Source organism: Periplaneta americana, chromosome 3 (assembly GCF_040183065.1).
Source record: "Periplaneta americana isolate PAMFEO1 chromosome 3, P.americana_PAMFEO1_priV1, whole genome shotgun sequence".
Classification (NCBI taxonomy): Eukaryota; Metazoa; Arthropoda; class Insecta; order Blattodea; family Blattidae; genus Periplaneta; species Periplaneta americana.
The window spans coordinates 72,642,904-72,656,097 of NC_091119.1; the positions used below are offsets into that span (position 1 = coordinate 72,642,904).

The 13,194-nt window shown below is 36.0% G+C and overlaps 1 protein-coding gene across 4 annotated transcripts in view; it reads right to left on the reverse strand.

The window, feature by feature from the left end:
- The window catches only part of Pcl (polycomb protein Pcl), a 183,753-nt gene that overhangs the window by 53,686 nt on the left and 116,873 nt on the right, over positions 1–13,194 (reverse strand). The gene's annotated exons all lie outside the window — the stretch shown is intronic.

The window sequence follows — 13,194 nt, forward strand, 5'->3', positions numbered from 1 at the left end:
AGTGGTCATATCAGGAAATTTAACTCTTCATTGTACAAATATGCAGATTGACTATGTGGATGTCATGATAAAAATGCCTTTTTCTGTTATACATGTTTAGTTATGAATATTAGTGACCCTATGTGGATTTCAATTGAAGTTTCGGACAAAAAACATCTTGGTGAAAAAGTTGAAAAACAAACTGAGTGGAAAACATGAATGCTGGTATTGAGTTCCAAATGCTGGGTAAAGTATATATCAGATGTCAGACAGTACGTACAGGTTACAAATAAAACAATTTAATGAAGAACTGTCAAAGAACTGCTACATTCTTAGTAAATTACTAGATTGTATACAATTTTGCAGAAAATTTGAGCTCGCATTATGGGGACATGATGAAACAGACTTATCTGAGAATCCTGGGATTTTTCGTGGGTTGGTTAATTTAATGGCTAAGCTTGATAGTACCTTAAAGCAAAATATTGGAAAAAATAAACAATCGAGTTTTTCTGTGGCTTTCTAAGTCATATAGAATGAATTGTTAGATTCTATCAATGTGGTGTGTTTGAAGTTCATTTGCGAAGAAATATCTCGGGCAGATTATCTAGCAATCGAGGTAGCTGAAACAACGGACTTTGCTACATTATCACAACTAGTGTTTGTTGTTCGGTATGAGTAAAACACATGAAAGGTTTATTATGTTCATTGTGCCACAAGAACACACAGCCGAGAAATTTACGAATTCAGTGAGTTAGATAAATTAGAAATAAACAAATCTCCTAATAAACTGATTGCCCAGAGCTATGATGGGCCTCTATCATGAGCGGCAGGCACACAAGTGTCCAGGCAAGAGTTCGTGCCATGTACTACAATGCTAGCTTTATACACTGTCACATCCACCAACTGAATTTGACAGCAGAATGCTGCGCAACTCAAAATAAGCAAGTAAAAATATTTTTCAGTAATTCTGAAGGATTCTCTTTATTTTTTCCTAAATCGACAAAAAGGACAGCCATCCGTGATGGGGTAGTTAAAAAATGTGTATCTAAGAATGCTGCAACTAGATGAAATTGTAAATAAAGATACGTTAACACAGTATTTGTGTACGGAAATGAGATTTGTGATTGTGTACAAGTTATTGTCGATGATGGAACCAGTGACTATTCAACAAGCAGAAAAGGAATTTGGTCTTTAAAATATTTTAAAGGATTAGAATTTTGTGTTTTGGCTACAATTTTTTTGCAAAGTTTTACCACATTCTGGCATTCTGTTTAATGAACAATAACAGTGGGAACATTACTGGCATAATGACACAGAAGAAGACATGGATGTGTGCTGTTTGACATTGGCAAAATGATGGTTGCAAAGGAAGTGTGCGACATTATTTTAACAGGTATTGAAGACTGTTTTACGTTTAGTGATCATTTATCTGTACCTACTCCATTGCAGCCTAGTTTGTTTCCTAGACATAAATCTCTATTTCCGAAAACTGAATTTAAATTGGCCATTGAATTGTTCCACTTAAATGCAATGGAACTGAGGCAGGAATTGACCGTTATCTATGGCAGAAATGATTTTGCAAATGCATCTGGTGCTTTGACACTTCTTTCTTGCATTTATGAGAACAATTTAGAACTCCTTTTACCAGAATTAGTGAAACTCTTACGAATTATTTGCATGATTTCTATGACTACATCAGAGTGCTATAAGTGTTTTTCAGCTCTCAAGAGAATCAAAACCTTCATTAAGAATACAATGAAGGAAGACGGGCTTAGTGGATTAGCCATGTGTTCTATTGAGAAGACTCTACTGTCCATTCCTGACTTCAATGAACATGTCAGCAACCATTTTGCTGAACAAAAAGAGAGGCGGATGGACTTCATCTACAAGCAAATTAATTAGGTAAACTTATTATCGATTTGGTTCAGGAACATCTGTTTTTGGTGCAAGGATAATTCATATAACGTTTTTATAAATTAGTCTTGAATGCATCCTTTCATAAATCACTCCAAATTAATGTCACTATAGAGTGGATTGTTTACGAAGATAATTTTTTATGTTGGCCTCACTGTGTATCTTTTTTCTTTGTTAAATTTATTTATACATGCTTTAACATCTGTGGTCATGTCGCATGTTTAGAATGTGAGGATATACCAGTAGGCTGTTTTTACTTTTGTTGAGTTCCTGTTTCAATTGTGTGTTGTAGATGCCTTGTGTTCATGTAACTGATTATGGACTTTGATTAATGTTTTTTGTATTGGTGATTGAGGCAGTGATGAATCATGGCATGTAAATTTCCAATCCGGCATTTGCCTTTATGACTAAGGGAAACCATGAAAAACCCCAGTGAGATTGGTCGGCCATGGGATTTGAACCTGGGACCTCCTAAATGCGAGTCTCAAACACTACCGTCTGAACCAAGTCGTTCGGTTATGATCATTGCTTATGTAAATAAAAAAATGAAAATGAATGTGGTACATAAATATTATTTTAAGTAACACAGAAAACGAATATGGGTAAATTATGAGTGCAGGAACGCCATTTCGTGACACTTTGTAAAATAACTCAACTCCAGTGAGTACAACGGTGAAATACTAATTTTTACTCAATATGTGCTCTATTTTTGGCCCAGGGAAAATACTCATCTTTACGACAAAACTCGTAAAAATTCTATTCTGTTCTGTGGACAAAAAGAAATTCAAGTGTACAAAATGAGAGTATTTTATGTGGACCAAATAAAATTGGACAATATAAAGTTTAAGTAATCAACTAATAGAATACAATATTGGAAAAGAATATCAAGTCTTCTGTGCGTAAGAATCTATTTTAATATTTTTAATCCCACCTCAATCTTCTATTCACTCAGGAGTTACAGTAATGGCATATAGCATTATGTCTATCTAGAGAAACTATACTTTCGAACGGTGAAAGAATTATCCAAATCATATAAATACCTGCTGAGATTACTACATACAAACATTCTCTGTGCATTAATATTTGTAAACAATTTATATATTCTCATATAATACAATTATATCCATATAAAAATAGTGTTATATGAACGTTATCTTTCATTTACTATGCAAGGCCACATTAAATAAATGCAGTCATTTGTTTTCATTTCACTATAACCTATTAGTCTGAGGCAGCATTGATAAAATGCATTGTTATTTTAAAACTCGTATATCTCGTTAAATATCAGTCCTATCAGAATTTTTCATAGAATAAAACTTATCGGCAACAGTTTTTGGAGAAACTTTTGTTATGTAACATTTTTCATAAAAATCAATAAGCGAGATATTTCGATTTATTTAATTCAAGCCCCCTTATAAATAAAGTATTTTGAATACCATATAGCCTAAAATCTAAGTTACAACTAACTTAATTTATATTCCAATTTTCATTGAAATCGATTTAGCCATTATCATGTGAAAAGGTAACAAACATCCACACAGACAGACATAAAAGGTAAAAGGTAAAGGTATCCCCGTAACATGCCATGAAGGCACTTGGGGGGCATGGAGGTAGAGCCCCATGCTTTCCATGACCTCGGCACTAGAATGAGGTGGTGTGGTCGGCACCACGCTCTGACCGCCTTTTACCCCCGGGAAAGACCCGGTACTCAATTTTATAGAAGGCTGAGTGAACCTCGGGGCCGTTCTGAAAGTTTGGCAACGAGAAAAAATCCTGTCACCACCTGGGATCGAACCCCGGACCTTTCAGTCCGTAGCCAGCTGCTCTACCAACTGAGCTACCCGGCCGCCCACACAGACAGACATAGAAAGAAAAATTTCAAAAATGCGATTTTTGGTCTCAGGATAGTTAATTATACATGTTAACACCAATTATTTTTGGAAAAACGAAGATTACCAGAAAATTTTGGTTACAGATTTATTATTTGTATAGATAATAAATTTCATTATGGTGAGGCATTAATGTTTTTTCCTTTGGTTGAACTTGAACCTCACAAACTCTGCATTGAAAATTTCTTGTTTTGTCTTCATTACTTCTCATGATGAAGTAGTTGACAAACCATGCTTTCTTGACATACACAATAGTATTATTTGGGGATTAGCCTCGACATCCCTTAATATTTTCACGTTGTCCGATAATTAATTTCTTCCTTTTAGTTGCCTTCATAACAATGCATAAACAGCATAAAGTAACATAAAAATTTGAAAACAGGATCCACACAACTCGCGACAACAAAGCAAGCAAAACAACTACTCTGTAAAAGCAATGCAAAGCAAGATCATACAGAACAATAAAGAATAATGCAGGCGCATTACTATCGATTAAGATGCACTATCGAATATCCTGGTACTATTGATTAATGAAAGTCAGAGTCCATATTTCAAGCTACATTATCACAAAATCCATTTGATAAGTATTTCTTAAAAGCAGGATTTTCCTCAAAAGCAGAAATTAATTACATTATTCTTATGATAATTTGGCTGGGACTTAACAGACTATTTCTTAAAACTGGGAACGTTAAAATGGAGTTTTATCGTAATTGCTTTGTTGTCACATATCGAAAATGTTTCATCTTCCATAAGTGTAAACAGGGAACATCAGCATTTCTTATACGTCACTCTCTAATACACTGTCAAACAACTGTTGCTGTTACTTGTAAGCCTATGATCTCATTTTGAATTTCAGGAGATGAGCATGTAACATCTTTTGGAACATGAACAGCACATTCAGCAAGAATTTTATCTTTTTTCAATATTGTGGCAATTGTTTTTCGCCATTGGTTTCGCTTTTGTTTGGATGTGCTTTTTCACGTTTCGTGATGTAGATGGCAGTGTCGGATTTATCATCTTTCGCCTGGCATTTCTGAGGCCTGATACGAAGTTGGGTGTTCTAGTATCTGATTCGTTGTCAGGATGTGTCTGTTTGTTCCCCTGATTCGTCAATTTGTATTTTGGTCGTTGGTTTATTCTAGAATGTTTGTGTTCCGCAAAATGAAAAGTGAGAGTCTCTGGAGAGTCAGCGCCTGGTTAAGATTGGAAGGAGTTAGATATAGGGATACCTTTCGGTCACTCTCTGGGGTGCCAGCCCTGTGGAACACATGTCATTCATCGCGGATCGAGTGCTTGTGTAACATATGGGAGTCTGTTGGGAAATGGGGCCTGTGGAACATAAGTCATTCAGTAAGACACTGATAAATGAGAGTTCAGTCAATCATCGGCGAGCAAGTGTTTGTGTGAGACATTGGAATAATTTTTACTCATTCTTTGGGCAGCCAGTATCTATGTTAGATACGGAAATACGAGGTGCGTCCATAAAGTAACTTTCCCACTCGTCCCACAGCTAGCAAACCATATGTTAGGCCCATAGACCTGGCACAGTTGACGATAAATTTCAATCAGTGCTATGCCCTGTTCATTCAAAAACTTTATCACTGATCGCACTTCACACGCGGCGGGAGCTGGAATAGGAGCGTCCAATTTCAACCAATGCAACGAAGTTACTGAGAGCACTCAGGAAGTTCCGCTAGCACATGTGCCATGCCAGGACATTATACTCTATCACGTACATGCAGTCACTTCGCGCAACATATGGTTTGCTAGCTGTGGGACGAGTGGGAAAGTTACTTTATGGGTGCGCCTCGTAGTTTGTATGAGGAAGTTGCCGATGAGTTGGTGCATTGTGACAATGGGACTCTGCAATATTCTCCGAGGACTGAGTGTATCATCGAATTGTGTGACAGTAGAATTGCGGACTTATCGCGTAGTATGAATTGCTTGTGCTGTGCTCAGTTATTGTGAGGTAGCAGACAATGAGTGAATAGTGGACCAGCTAGAATTATGGGAAGGCTGGTGTTTGGTTACCCCTCTTATTTTCTACCACTATTATGTGATTCTGACATCCGGTAATGTTAGACTTAGTAAGCGGTTATATTTTGGTGCACTCATTCCAGTGGAATATTACTCAAGAGGACTGAATTATTCTTTCAGAGAGTGCCAAGTGGTGGGACAGTGCCTTTCGCTTGCTGCGACCATCGTCTTGCTGTGGCCAGTGGACACCAAGTGAACAATGGGAGGCATGCAGTGGTGAATGCCTGCAATCATCTATGGTAGCGCATATCGAGTGCCTGTTATCATGACCTGTGATCAGTGACCCCAGGGAGGTCAGTGGTGGCGATGGGAAGATGTTCCGTGGGAGATGGTGTAGCACCGGGGAACAACCTATCACTTAGGAGTCGACTGTGGCTAGGTTATGTGGAGCTGTAACCAGGCCATCCAGGGCAATTTGCAGAGAGAGACCGCGAATCACGTTTCGGTCCATCTTAGTGCAATAAAGTTGTGCATTGGTAAGGAGATCTGCAGTGGAGCAACTAACCAAGAAGCTCTCAGTCGAGATAACAGTCAGAGTTAACGAGCTAGTATCATTGAGTAGTTTGTGTTTGGTTCATAATATTGATGTGCCAGCGCGGATTGAGTTGTCTCAAGAAAAGTAACCTGTGAAATTCCCCTAAGGGCGATACTGCATTCCAGTTCCTTTGGAGTGGTATGCTTGCAAAGGTTTTATGGGTTATGGATGGCTTGGATGGAGTGATTGATTGCACGCCTTTTATATGGGTTATTTGTGGATTGAGTGGTACTGCGTTGGTCCGCAATATAAATGTTAGATATGTATTAGTTTTAGTTTATATACTTTTACTAATAGTTATTAAAACGACCGTTACGTTTATGATATTATACATTGTTGTTTATTGTCCCTCATCCAACAAGGCGTCCCACAGTAACCCCACAGAATGATGAGACATGGACCCGGGAAGCTTCTTAACTAATTGTTATCAAGTACAGATCCAACAGTGGTACATGTATAGTAGAGAGAAGGAAGGCACTTACTGAGTTGCTTCCTCAATTATGTAATTGTCCCACAGAGGAAGTTCATTGACTACCAAAAATTGAATAACCTTCAATTATTGATTTCATGTAATAGTGACATTTTTTTAAGAATGACTTCATGTACAATACTTGAAACATATTGATGGCTAAGAAGTGATACCTCGTATGTGTAAATTTGCAGGTGAATGAAACAACTGTTCTAAAAATTACTTTTTCTCAAAATAGACAAACTTTTATATAATATGCTTCTGCTTTGAAAGATTGTCTATCTGAAGACAAAATATTAGTTAACATTCCAATTTTGTGAACATAATAAGTGTAGTTAATCTAAATAATAATGTAGCTAAACTAAATTATGATTTTAGTAGATACGAGGTACCATTTCTTATCCATTGATATGTGCATGTGGAAATACCGTGTGCAATTTCTTTCTTTCCACATCATTATCTGCACATGAGTTTAAGATTTTTCATACTTCGAAAATCACCTTTCAACTTCCAAAGCATTTTTTCCAGCTCCTAAATCCAGATTCAGTGTATGCCATATCTCTTTTCTCATTAGGATTAAACTGAGTAAGCCTACATGCATAACAGAATGCAACATCTTTTGAACTAGAGTAGATCTCTACAATCACTGAAATTACAGAGAATGTTTTGAATGCACCATGGAGTGAGTGCCAAGGTAAAGTGATTTGTCAGAAAACAGGAAAAACCGTTATGGATATGGACAGTTTTGCATTTGATAGTAGTTCTTTGAGCTCTATGGAAAAGGAATTAGACAAGATTTGCACAAACCGACTATGTAACTCATTTTTTTTTATTTTGGATAAGGCGAGTTTTGCACTTGATAGCCTGTCTTGTTGGTCTCTGTTCCATTATGATGAAAGAGTATTTGAGATTGAATATTCAATAACTTTAGAAGAAAAATAAAATTTATAATTTTTTATAACATGAATGCTTTCGTTAGTATAGTTCGAATCTTGATACTAGGTTGAACAAAAAAAGTCCTAGGCCAGGTGGCACCTGACCTGGCTTTACTCACAATCAAAATTTCGAAAATGGCCCTGGGGTGCACTCAGACTCTTGTGAAATTGAGTACCAAGTGTTCCTAGGAATAAAATACAGTTGGAGTGTGGTGCCAACCACACCACCTCATTCTAATGTTGACATCATGAAAACATGGAGTTCTACCTTATGCCACCCATGCAACTTCATGACGTGTAAAGGGGATGCCTAATAAATACAGCTAATTATATTCTGCTTTTTATTAAAACCTTTCTTAGTATCTCAACTTGATAAGTCAAATATCTTTCTTTCAATTCACTAAAATTACTTCTTTTCTTCAGTTTTTGAACAAGGAGTACAACAATTCGGTAAGTTTAATATCCTTTAGGAATGTTATCAATAACAGGAGCTTTACAATCTTATGACTTCTACCATGTTACACATAAAATTAAAGCCCATCAAAAGAGCTTTAAAATGAGACAATGCCCAGGTCTGTATCAGATCTGATTCAGAAGGAAATGGGAATGAATAGGAACCGGATTTGTAGGTTTTTACCTATTTTTTTCCTTGCCTCTGAACTTCTAATTTCTTCATTACTTTTCCAAATCATGATTGTAGGAGTCATATATGTCAATTCTGTTGAACCTAAAAAAACCTAAATTGGACCTTAGTACCTAAAAAAAACCTACATCATTGTTGATAACCATTATCCTGTATTTACTGCATTATATATTGATTTTTTTTTATTTAGAGAGAGAGGGGGGGGGGGAGGAAAGAACACTCTCGACGCGGAGGAGGCTGCATCAATCCCTAAGGCAAAATCTGTACTTAACAATGACAACATCTATGGCTCCCTTGCTTTCCTCAAAGCACATTTCAGTGACTTTCCAAAATAGCCTATATTGAGTATGGTACTTGGAATCTTCGTCGCTACAACTAAAAGATGCAATTGGTGTCTCTGACTCGCTTCTACAGAAACAAGTACCAGAACCAGTGGATGAAGCCATTACATTAAAACTGAAGGAAGTATTGCAGAGGAATCCAGATTTGAAAAAATGAAAAAATGTGCTCCATTCTCCAGGAGGAAAGCTTCAATTGCCAGTTACCGTGGGTACCAGCTGCAGTGGCAGCAATGAAATTTGCAACTATGACATCAAGTGCTATCAAAAGAACCATTTTGTTCTTCAAATGTATTTGAAAAAACTTCTCAGTCGAGAATCTTGAAAAGTATTTTGGTCATATATTGCAACCAGGAACAGTACCAGTAAATAATGCTGTTTTGTTTGTTTTTTGTTACTTTTAAAATAATTGAGGAGAGTTTTTCCAAAACTCAACATCTTCAAAATCTAAAATTTTCAGGAAACACATTTTATTGTTTATATTCTTCCCTTAACATTTAAACAAAAATTGAAATATACGCATGACTTAAATATTTCAAGTTGAATTATGATAATTACATGTTATATCAACTACTTAGGTCAAGAGCTCAGCAAATAGCATTGAATTTGGTGAGTTTTTATCAAAACTGAACATCTCCAAATTGAAATATACAACTTTATGAAAAAATATACATAATTTTTTAAATAAATAATTTTTCTTCTGTTTTATTGAGAACACAAGACATCTCATTAATACAAAGGTTCTTCATTGTTTTCTTGGTTGGATTCCGGGAAATCTTGTGATACTTGTGAGTAGAATGTTTTTGCTTCTTCGGTTGATGTATCGAAATATTGCATTAGTTTTTTCCCATCATCCCTATTCTTCGTATTCACGTGATTTTTAGGCTTGACTGGAAGATATTTGTCCATTTTCTTGAAATTACTGATGCCACTTTTAGTACTTCAACAGCTCTTTACTTTACAGTCGACACCCCTATCTCCCATTCTTCTGATATGTGATTTGCTTCACCTCTATCATCTTAAATGGCAGCTTCCGTTTAAGAATTTTATTTACACTTGATTTTTGATCCTAAATTTACCAATCTTTACCCAGAACCATGCACCGTTCCTGTTGATTCAATATTTCATGGTACTGCGATGACACTGTGATTTCTTCTGTTCTTCTCAATGACACCAAATACCCTATTGGGTGACAGGAAGCTGTGCCCTCCAACAGGAAAGTAATGTTTTATTTTAGTGAATACCTTGGAAGAGTCACAAAATCTCGATAGCATATTCATCATTACTGAATTTTTGTTTTGTGATAGGCATGAATCTGAAAAAATTCTCAATGTATATTTCACAGTAGATTTTTCCAGTTTCTCTTCTAGTTTCTTAATATAGTCCAGAACTGCAGAAGCAACTTCATTAGCACCTCGTGCCATTTCTGTTTTAAGCCATGTGTAATGGTGGATATCAGCTCCTTCATTGACTTCCATAACAGTATTGTAAAGCCAGACTTGGCGGGAGTAAAATATATTCCCCCCCCCCCCTGATAATTTCGGTAGACGCTGATTCTGTTGACAATCAAAGCACACGGTGTTAGTGTTATTTCCTTTGCTCTTGAGAGTTTAAAAAAAATTTCAGTCCTCTTTTTGTGTAATCTGTAGTCAGTTCTCAGGTCATTTTTTTCATTTAAGTCATAAAAATTTCTTATTTTAACAAGAAGCCCTGGACATTTAGAAGAAGTGTCAGAGCGCGGATTTACAAAACCCAAATTAAAGTACTTTAAAAATGGACTTATATATTAGGATAGGGAACATCTTAAAGCTCGTTTTTCATACAACATTGACAGAATCTCTCCCAAAGTTTCTTAATACTTAGTTCTGGAGGCAAGTATGATCTAGAGCATTTCTTACAAGCATAATGGCTCTCTCTACATCGATAATTAAGTATGCCCCTCTTTATAGCACTTGTCATTTCTTCATTCCGCTCATTAATCCTACTTCCACGTCTATATTCTTTTAGCATTTCACCTCTTAGATATTTTTTACCTATTCATCTCAACATGTCGCCTGACATTCCTGTAATTTTTCTAAATGTGGGTGCACACACTTGGACTTCTTCCCCATTCTGCTTTGGAACAAAATAACTTAGTGAAATATCTCTGTCATACTTAGCCTGTTTATCATCAGATTTTTTCTCTAGTTTGTTTACACGAATGAATTTTAAAACAAGCAATTTCTGTGCTATTTTAACCTTATTATTATCATACAGCTTTGAATGGAATTCCAGCATATCATTGCTGGTTAGATTTGTTGCTTCATATTTACTTTTCTTTATGCCTTCAAACCATGAAAATAATCTATATCTGAATAATTTCGACGGAAAAATTATTCAAACCAACTTTACAGGGAGTTATACCTGAAAGCTTGATTTGCACAATCTATATCTGGCTCACCTACTTCCTGCGTGTATTTTATACTCTTATTCTTGTTTGAATTATTTTCATCATTTCGCCTTTTCTTTTTGACCACGTTTTATTTCTTGAATAGGAGACAATACTCACTACTGCTTGCAATACTGCTTCTGTACTAAAATGAACAGACAAACAGTACTGCAGTCCAGAATGTTCACAGTCAACAGTGGAAATAATAAAGGCAAGTGAGAGATATTTCAGCTGAGCATTGTAGCCAATCTTTAAAACTTAATACCGTAATAAAATTTGAAGGAAAAAAATACAAATCCTTGTTATACTTTTTCTTTATGACCAGTGGAAACACTGTTTTAAAATAAAGTTGAGTTCTGAAAAAACTCGCTGACACAAGATGTTGAGTTTTGCAAAAACCCTCAATATTTAATGCCTTATTAATGTATGAAATGTTGAGATTTGACTAATTCTGTGTAGTGCAATCGATTCGTCTACCTTTAAAATATACGAAACTATATATAACTCATTTTTCAAAATTTTTAAGTTGTTGAGTTTTGGAAAAACGTTCCTCAATTTTTGATCGAATTTGAATAAATTTAATTCAAAAGTTGTTTGTATACTGTACCTTTTATCTACTGAAAATTAAAATTTATGTAGTTATATCAAGGCAAATTATATTAGATAAAATGTTAATTCAAACTACAAGTAATGTTAAAGGGAAAGGAACAAAAATTCGAATCTTATAAATTTTGATAAATAGTTTGGTTCTTGAAAAGGTCAGTTTCGTAGTCCATGTTGGCTTAATAAATATATATTTATTTTTTAAGAATAAGGATACATTTTTAACGATCTGGCAGTTTTTGCGACCCCTTTCACAGGTTGGCTAAAAAAAACCTATTTCACCTATTCCAAAACCTAAAATGGTCTTTTTAAAAGCTTAAAAATCTGATCCCTAGTAATTAACTATTTAAGGACGCAGGCATTTTTGATAAAAAATATAAACTTAATAACTTTTGAATGAGTCCACTGAGTTAGCTCTGTGTTAGCGTGTCTGTCTCCAGACTAGCCGGCCCAGGTTCAATTCCCGGTGGGATCTGAAATTTTTATGTAATATTTCTATCTCAGGACTAGCAGAGGTGGCGATGCACAACTTCTAATCACTAAATTTTGCACCAATATGCCTGGATTAAACCCCAAATCTTTCTACAGTGCATATTTTTATTTTCTTTTCTTTAGTAGGTTATTTTACAATGCTTTATCAACATCTTAGGTTATTTAGCGTCTCAATGAGATGAAGATGATAATGCCAGTGGAATGAGTCTGGGGTCCAACACCGAAAGTTACACAGCATTTGCTCATATTGGGTTGAGGGAAAACCCCAGAAAAAACCTCAACCAGGTAACTTGCCCCGACCGGGAATCGAACCCAGGCTACCTGGTTTTACGGCTAGACGAGCTAACCATTACTCCACAGGTGTGGTCTGCAGTGCATATATCACTGTTGATAGTGATTCATTCATCAGATGGAGATGTTAAGCCTGGCGGCCTCCTTGGTGCTATTCAACAGATCTTTATCGTCCTCACCCATTCTCTACACCACACTTACACATACACTCACACTAATACATAACGTAACTCGTCATAGATACACATCATGTACAGTGTGGCCCACTGAAGTGGTGTACAGACTGAAAAGGGTCAGTCCTGCCATCTATATGCAATATGTGGAACCTGAATCACGCAAGTGGGGGGGGGGGATGGAAACGCGCGCGCGCGCGCGCGCGCACGCACACACACACACACACACACACACACACACACACACACTCTCTCTCAATCTTAAACACTTTTGAAAGCAAGACAAAATTTTTTTCTTACGATTTCCGTTCATAACTATGTAAGGTCACTTTATATAGCAAGTTTCATCAAAATCCCAGAACATTAGTCAGAATCAGTGTTGATTTCACATGGATTGACTCGAATCTATTACATACTTTTTTATTCATAGTTCTAAAAAGAAATTTAGTGTCTGGAGACTTTAACTTT